The sequence below is a fragment of the Vipera berus genome, assembly GCF_964194415.1.
Source record: "Vipera berus genome assembly, chromosome: 1".
Taxonomy (NCBI): Eukaryota; Metazoa; Chordata; class Lepidosauria; order Squamata; family Viperidae; genus Vipera; species Vipera berus.
In genome coordinates, this window is record NC_138202.1 from 224,620,384 (window position 1) to 224,629,721 (window position 9,338).

Below are 9,338 nucleotides of genomic sequence, written 5' to 3' on the forward strand. Positions count from 1 at the left end.
GGGCAGCTTTGATCTAGTCATTCTCTCAGTCCTAGGAAGGAAGAAGGTCATGGCAAACCACTTCCAAAAATCCTGCCAAGAAAACTGGACTGGTCTGGTCAGTTGCCAAGAGTCAAAACTGACTTAAACATACATTTAAATATCTTTTGCATATTCCACCAAAAGATATTTAAATGTATGTTTAAGTCAGTCGCAACAGAGATATATTGTGGAGTGGAGAAGATGGATTGATTATATCCAGAATAAATATGGGACTAAAAAGTTTCACCTAGCATTTGAATAAGTATTGATGTGATATTTATATTGCTTGTAGTTAGTTTACAAGAGTTAAAGTGCGATAGATTTAATAGTTTATTGTTGTTTGCATAAGGTAGACTATGATTGTTTGTATTTTTATACCCTGTATTGAGCTCTGGGAAGTCGGGGAGGGGGAAGGGAGGGAGGTGTTGGGGAGAGGGGAGGGGGTGGGGAGGGGGTTTGCTTTGTTAAAAAATGTATTGTAAAACTTTTCAATAAAAAAAAACATACATTTACTGTAATATAATTTAAAGAGAAACAGAAATTAAATATGTGCATACTAGATGTAAGAGAAACTAAACAAATGGAGTTAATTCTTCCAGTCATTGATAGACATGGATCATTGTTAGACCAAACAATGGTCATATTATGACCATATTCTTTAAAGTTATATTTCCGTTAAAATGTTTTAACAATTTTCAAACATACGGACAGCATGGCAGAGGCCATTTCCTTAGCAGTAACTGATAGCACCTTATATTGCCTTCCCAACACCTTTAGCTCACAGGTGTCAAACTCGCCACGTCACATGGCCTTGCGAGGCATTGCCAGAGCTGGGGTGAGTGTAACCTCCGCATGATGCAACTGGTCCACAGGCCGGCAGTTCGACACCGGCAATAGATAGCACAATAATATACAAGCATGAAATTTGTTGATCTCTATCCGGCCTCTTACCTCTCTTCTGACATGATACCACATGATGCTGTGGTTCTCATCTAGGAAAGCAGTTGGGCAATGATCCCACAAAAAATGAAATGGTTCAAGATATGGAAACTGCATATTAACTGAATTCTTTGCATCGCTCTCTGCTGCAGAAGATATAGGACAGACACTTGAGCCTAATGACTTAGGGAGGGAATTGGAATGAGTAAAACACTAAGGAAACAATAGAAAGATATAGTAGGACATCATTACAAGCTCAGGTATCTGTTATATATCAGTTCCCTGGGTCTTGGTGGCATTCACTTGAGAATTGTTAACTAAACACACTTGGTAATTCTTTACCCCCCATAGGTTTACATAGAAGTATATCTTCTTCCCTTAACCCAGGGGTGTCAAACTCAATTTCATTGAGGGCCGCATCAGCATTGCGGTTGCCCTCAGGGGGCCGGGTGGGTGTGGCCAGGGTGGGTTACTGCATGGGCATGGCTAGAGTGCGTATGGCCTACTGGGTGGGCGTGGCCAGCTCTACATCGTTCACATCAAGGGTGCCTATGGGGGCCTGGGCAGGAGTGGGACAGATCTGAGGGTGTCTGGCAGAAGGAGGGTCTCTGGGCCAGGGCCAAGGCAGCAGGGGCCATTCCCTCACTGTTTCCAGGATGGCTTCGCGGGCCACATGAAACCACTTTGTGGGCCGGATCCGGCCCCCGGGCCTTGTGTTTGACATGTCTGCCTTAACCCATCCCTTATTAATACACAAACCCATAAATCATTAGCATTTCAGTCCTGGTATCAGTAAAATACACATAGAAGTTCCCAGATTTACATTTAAAAACATGTATTGTTTTAATCTGGGTCAAACAAGCCAACTTTGAACTCCTTGCTTTTGTTTCTAACAGTCTTTAATTCATTCAGAGATTATCATAGAATTTGATCTCTGCTAAATTTCCTTTTTTTCATTTCAAACGCTTCTTCAAGGCTTTAGTAAACCTCTTTTATAAATCCAATAAGTCAATTATCCAAGTTGCTCTCTTGGCTTTTAATTGGGATTTCCACTTAAACTGTCATCTCTGTTTTGGAACTCACATTAGTTTTTATTTTCCAGTATTTCAATAATTTCTTTATATTCTAATAATTCTGCATTAAGTGAAGTTTGTTTCAGGTTTTTATCCTGCAGACCTTCCAAGGTATTCTTTCACATTGTCATTTCTTCTTGAAGAATCTATCTAAAATCTATAATCTATAGATTATAATCTATAATCTATCCATAGAAGCAAACATGTTACATTGCAGCTCCTATTTTCTGACCCTAGTCTTCAAAGATCTGAAGTATTTCACATGTCATCATATTTTCTGTTATTTTGCCTGTAATGCTGACCAAACATAAAAGGCAAACCTTTTTTTCCCTTTTTGCCTGGAATCTTTAGTCCCCTCTAGTGACCAATTTCTGAAATCACGAAGTCTCAAATTTCTCTTATAACTGAAAACAAGACTAAACAGTTTAGTTTTCACAAAGATTATATATATATATATATATATATATATATATATATATATATATATATATATATATATATATATATATATATATATATATATATATATATATATATATATATATATATATATGTTAAGTATTTGTCAAGGCTTTGTGAAATCACCTTGCTAATTAACTCTTTCATTCCTGCTTTGGCCTGTCTCAAGGCTTATCCACAGGATATAGTCAACTATGACAGCTCATTATTATTATTATTATTATTATTATTATTATTATTATTATTATTATTATTCAAATTATTCAAATTCATATATATATATATATATATATATATATATATATATATATATATATATATATATATATATATATATATATATATATATATATATATATATATATATATATATATATATATATATATATATATATATATATATATATATATATATATATATATATATATATATATCCCCTTCATGGATTACTGCCTTGTCGTGGCGAAGGGGCTTGCGTAATTCAATGAAGCTATGAGCTATGCCGTGCAGGGCCACCCAAGACGGACAGGTCATAGCAGAGAGTTCTGACAAAACGTGATCCACTGGAGAAGGAAATGGCAAACCACTCCAGTATCTTTGCCATGAAAACCCTATGGACAGTACCAAAAGGCAAAACGATATGACGCTGGAAGATGAGCCCCTCAGGTCGGAAGGTGTCCAATATGCTACTGGGGAAGAGCAGAGGGCTAGTACTAGTAGCGCCAGAAAGAATGAAGCGACTGGGCCAAAGCCGAAAGGACGCTCAGCTGTGGATATGTCTGGTGGTGAAAGGAAAGTCCGATGCTGTAAAGATTTTTTCTCCATAGGAACCTGGAATGTAAGATCCATGAATCAAGGAAAACTGGACGTGGTCAAACAAGAGATGACAAGACTGAACATTGACATCTTAGGTATCAGCGAACTAAAATGGACAGGAATGGGTGAATTTAATTCAGATGACCATCAGGTATACTACTGTGGGCAAGAATCCTTCAGAAGAAATGGAGTAGCCTTCATAGTCAATAAAAGAGTAGGAAAAGCAATACTGGGATACAATCCTCAAAATGACAGAATGATCTCAGTTCGAATCCAAGGCAAACCATTCAATATCACAGTAGTCCAGGTCTATGCCCCAACCACCAGTGCTGAAGAGGATGAAATTGACCAGTTCTATGAAGCACTACAGCACCTTATAGAACTAACACCAAAAAATGATGTTCTTATCATCATGGGGGATTGGAATGCTAAAGTAGGAAGCCAAAAGATAACTGGAATAACAGGCAAGTTTGGCCTTGGAGTGCAAAATGAAGCAGGGCACAGGCTGATAGAATTCTGTCAAGAGAATACAATGGTCATAGCAAACACTCTTTTCCAACAACCCAAGAGACGGCTCTACACATGGACATCACCAGATGGTCAACACAGAAATCAGATTGACTATATGCTCTGCAGCCAAAGATGGAGAAGCTCTATACAGTCAGTAAAAACAAGACCAGGAGCTGACTGTGGCTCAGACCATGAGCTTCTCCTTGCAAAGTTTAGGCTTAAACTGAAGAAAGTAGGGAAAAGCACTAGGCCACTCAGGTATGAATTAAATCATATCCCTGTTGAATATACAGTAGAGGTGACAAATAGATTTAAGGAATTAGATCTGATAGACAGAGTGCCTGAAGAACTATGGACAGAGGTTCGCGACATTGTACAACAGGTAGCAACCAAAACCATCCCAAAGAAAAAGAAATGCAAGAAAGCAAAATGGCTGTCTGAGGAAGCTTTGCAAATAGCTGAGGAAAGGAGGGAAGCGAAAGGCAAGGGAGAAAAAGAAAGATACACCCAATTGAATGCAAAATTCCAGAGAATAGCTAGAAGAGATAAGAATGCCTTCTTAAATGAACAGTGCAAAGAAATAGAAGAAAATAATAGAATAGGGAGGACCAGAGATCTTTTCAAGAAAATTGGAGAAATGAAGGGAACGTTTAATGCAAAAATGGGCATGATAAAGGACCAAAATGGCAGGGACCTAACAGAGGCAGAAGAGATTAAGAAGAGGTGGCAAAATTACACAGAAGAACTATACAAGAATGAGCTTAACGTCCCTGATAATCACAATGAGGTGGTCACTGACCTCGAGCCAGACATCCTAGAATGTGAAGTGAAGTGGGCCTTAGAAAAGCTGAGCAACAACAAAGCTAGTGGAAGTGACAGTATTCCAGCTGAGCTATTCAAAATCTTAAAAGACAATGCAGTAAAAGTGCTACACTCAATTTGCCAGCAAATTTGGAAAACTCAACAATGGCCACAGGATTGGAAAAGATCAGTTTACATTCCAATTCCAAAGAAAGGCAGTGCCAAAGAATGTTCAAACTATCGCACCATTGCACTCATTTCTCATGCTAGTAAAGTCATGCTTAAAATCCTACAAGCTAGACTTCAGCAGTATGTGGATCGAGAACTACCAGAAGTGCAGGCAGGATTTCGAAGAGGCAGAGGAACTAGAGATCAAATTGCCAACATACGCTGGATCATGGAGAAAGCTAGGGAGTTCCAGAAAAACATCTACTTCTGCTTCATTGACTATGCTAAAGCCTTTGATTGTGTGGATCATAACAAACTGTGGCAAGTTCTTAAAGAGATGGGAGTACCAGACCATCTTATTTGTCTCTTGAGAAACCTATATGCGGGTCAAGAAGCAACAGTGAGAACGGGACACGGAACCACTGATTGGTTCAAAATTGGGAAAGGAGTCCGGCAAGGCTGTATACTGTCGCCCTGCCTATTTAACTTATATGCAGAGCACATCATGAGAAAGGCAGGGCTAGATGAATCAAAAGTTGGAATTAAGATTGCCGGAAGAAATATCAACAACCTAAGATACGCAGATGATACCACTCTAATAGCAGAAAGTGAAGAAGAACTAAAGAGCCTCTTGTTGCAGGTGAAGAAGGAGAGTGCAAAACTTGGGTTGAAACTTAACATTAAGAAAACCAAGATCATGGCATCTGGCCCTCTCAATTCCTGGCAAATAGATGGGGAAGAAATGGAGGTAGTGACAGATTTTATTTTCCTGGGCTCCAAGATCACTGCAGATGGGGACTGTAGCCAAGAAATTAAAAGACGCTTGCTCCTGGGGAGGAAAGCCATGGCAAATCTAGACAGCACACTAAAAAGCAGAGACATCACCCTGTCAACAAAAGTGCGTATAGTCAAGGCTATGGTCTTCCCAGTTGCAACGTATGGCAGTGAAAGTTGGACCATAAGAAAGGCTGAGCGCCAAAGAATTGAGGCCTTTGAACTGTGGTGCTGGAGAAGACTCCTGCGAGTCCCTTGGACCGCAAGGCGATCAAACCGGTCAGTCCTAGAGGAGATCAATCCTGACTGCTCTTTAGAAGGCCAGATCCTGAAGCTAAAACTCAAGTACTTTGGCCACCTAATGAGAAGGAAGGACTCACTGGAGAAGAGCCTAATGCTGGGAAAGATCGAGGGCAATAGAAGAAGGGGACGACAGAGAATGAGGTGGCTGGATGGAGTCACTGAAGCAGTAGGCGTGAGCTTAAATGGACTCCAGAAGATGGTAGAGGACAGGAAGGCCTGGAGGAATGTTGTCCATAGGGTCGCGATGGGTCGGACACGACTTCGCAGCTAACAACAACAATATATATATATATATATATTTCCAAAAGCTTATTCTGGTTTTTTCTTATCCTTTAATTTGTTTATAACCTTAACTCTTATATAGCTTTTTAAAAAGTTCTTTATTTCTGTTCAGTTTGAAAGTTGTTGACACGCACATAACAAACATAGTGCTTTAAAAGCAGGAATATTTACCACAATTTAGGCAGATAACAGAAAACAGAAATGCCATTCAATAACTAGTAAAGAATGCTTGCCTGAAAAGGAGCCAAATACAGTTCAGGAAGCAATGATAATCCAGAGATGTTCCAGAAATCACAGGATGCCAAACTGAGTAGTCAGCCTGTCCAAGGGTCAAGAGTTAAAAACAAGAAGCAGGAACACAATTCAAGAGCTGGCTAGCTGAATGGCTGTCTCCAGCAAGCACAGGAGATACCTAAATCTGTCTATAGCCAGCTGGCTGCAATTATTCATGCTTTGCCTTTGCTTTTGAGAACCCTTTGAGTCACATTGGTGTGCTCACTTCTGTATGCTCTTAGAGCTGAGGCTTGGGGGTTGTGCTTTGTACTCTGACTGCTCCAGATGAACAGAAGATGCTTATGGCTGATCGGCCTCAACTGAAACTTGGCTTACTGATTCCAGAGGCTGACAGTTCTGAAGCACAGGCTCAGCTGGAGCAACATCATAAAATTCAAGATCAGGCTCTGAATTGTGGCTCATAATAATTTCAAATTCTTCAAATTCTTAAGCTTATAGGTTTTCTTTTATTTTGCAATGAAGATAAACTCACCAGGTAGTTTTGCAAACTTGTGATTCTGAAGATCTCTATTAGCCTTCAGATAATTCAAAAATTTCCAAAAGTGATTCAAAAGAGGGATTAATGGATCCAATATCCTTAAAAAGGCTCTCCTGTGGTTGAGAGATTTTATGGTTTGTCTTGGTCTTCCTGGTCTTCAAGCCTACAAAGAACCACTGTCCTGTGGTCCCCTCAGGAGTAGCAGCTACCCAAAGTACAAGTGGCTGATCTTCTATCCTCTCCTTTTCTGGAGAGATTCCAAAGAAATTATTTATTCGCTGGTCCTTTGGTTGTGGCTGTGACATCATCTCCGCTCATTTGGAGATGTGTTAGTTCAGCTGTCTCCAACCTCTCCAGCTTTGCGGACTGGCGGGGAGAAGGGATGGTTCCATGTGAGCGATGGGTGAGCACGCAGGGGCAGCTCCATTTACACATGCGGCAGGCACGTGCACCTGCTGCTTGCACAAATGGAACTGCACCTGCGCTCTCGCCCACTCGCTGCACATGTCAGTGGAGCTGTACTCGTGACCACGCTCAGCTCCCACTTCTGTGGCCCAGTTCTGAATGGGCTGCAGCCCGGTAATGGGGACCCCTATGTTAGTTAACTATTCCGTACCCAAAAGTCCAATGGTCTTAGAGTATTATCTGTACTTTAAAAATAGAAATCAAGCTATAAAAGTAAGTAGGAAATTTCCTATGTGGACAGAAGTAAGGATTGAAGTCTCCCAAGGACCTGTGTTGCAAATGTTGTTTTTTAACTTGCTTCATAAATGATCTTGACTTAGAAAATAGCAGTAAGTTGGCTACATTTGTGGAAGATGGGCAGCTATGCAATTCCTTTAAATAAATAAACTGTGTGAAATGTGGGCCAAAGTGCAGGAGCTCTGTGTGGTCTAAAGAAGGGCTCTTCATCAGTATTTAGCTGTATATTACAGAAGTCTCCCCATTGTATTATCAGAGCCCCAAATGCAAAGAGTGCTCCTGGCAGAAACTGACCCTGATGTGAGCAGTGCCACATAGGGAATAAATTCTATACTTTATCTGTTCAGATTAATGACCAGTCAAATATAGAGCTGAACATTTTATTATCTCTATGCATTACCACTATGTATATACAAATAGCCCTTAACCATTCACGTAGTAACCAAAGTTATAATAGCACAGAAAAAAGTGGCTCATGACCATTTTTCATACTTATGACCACTGCAACATCCCCATGGTCACATGATCAAAATTCAGGTGCTTGGCAACTGGCATGTATATATGACAGTTGCTCTGTCCCGGGGTGAATGATCACCATTTGTAACCTTCCCAGCTGGCTTCTGACAAGCAAAGTCAATGCAGGAAGCCAGTTAATGTCTGCATGATTCACTTAACAACTGCAGTGATTTGCTTAACAACTGTGACATAAATTGAGGCACAATTCACTTAACAGCTGCCTTGCTTAGCAACCAAAGTTTTAAGCTCAATTGTCGAAGACTATCTATGCATGATATAAGTATCTTTTATATAAATCTTGCTTAGTAAATTATGCAAAGGAAGCTAGGGTGAAATTTACAATATTCTTGTAAATATTGTATTTATTCTGGCTCCCTCTCATCTTTGGTAAGAGATCAACTGTATGCAAAGCATCATCTTTTTTTCCACTTTCTTTTTTTCCCCCCCAGGGGATTGCTTTGTGAATAGTGTGGGAGCTAGCCTTTTCTTTCCTTTTTGTGGGAAGCAAGGGAGGAACTTCTGTCCTTTCAGGATCATTTGCATCATATGCAGCCTCCAGTGTCTCCTTCCTGGTGCCTGTCTGCAGGAGTACTTGAAGATCATCTTCTTCTCTATCATAATCCAGCCACTGAAGCACCTCAGAGCCATTGCTGTAGTGTTAGTAATAGCGTCTGATTGGGCAACAAAAACGAAAAAAACAAAAACCCTGTCATATCTGCAGTTGACCCATTGCAGCAACTGCTCAAATCCCTCTGCAAACAGTTGCCGAAATGTATGCAAAGCTTACCTGAAATGTTTTGTGTATGTGTGTGTGATCAGTGTATTTATTTATTTATTGGTGAGATGAGCATTTGCAGGCAATGTGAAGCAACTGAGGGAATTTTAATTGCTTCAGTGCCTACAATAGCTTGATTCCAAGCATTGAGGACAAGATATCTTTCACACTTTTGATCAGCTGGCAGGAAAGCACTGACTGTCTCATGACATTCGTTTTTATTGTTTGCATTTCAGGGTTAGTTTATTTACTAACAATTGCGGTAGGTAGATAGGCAGGTAGGTAGAGATAGACTCAGAAGTGCTATACCATTGCCTGCTCCTTCCTAGGCTAAGAAAGAGTAACCGATAAGGTCACATAGCTAACTTCCTGGCCAAGGCAGGACTAAAATTCACAGTCTCTCAATCCACTATACTATCAATTGGT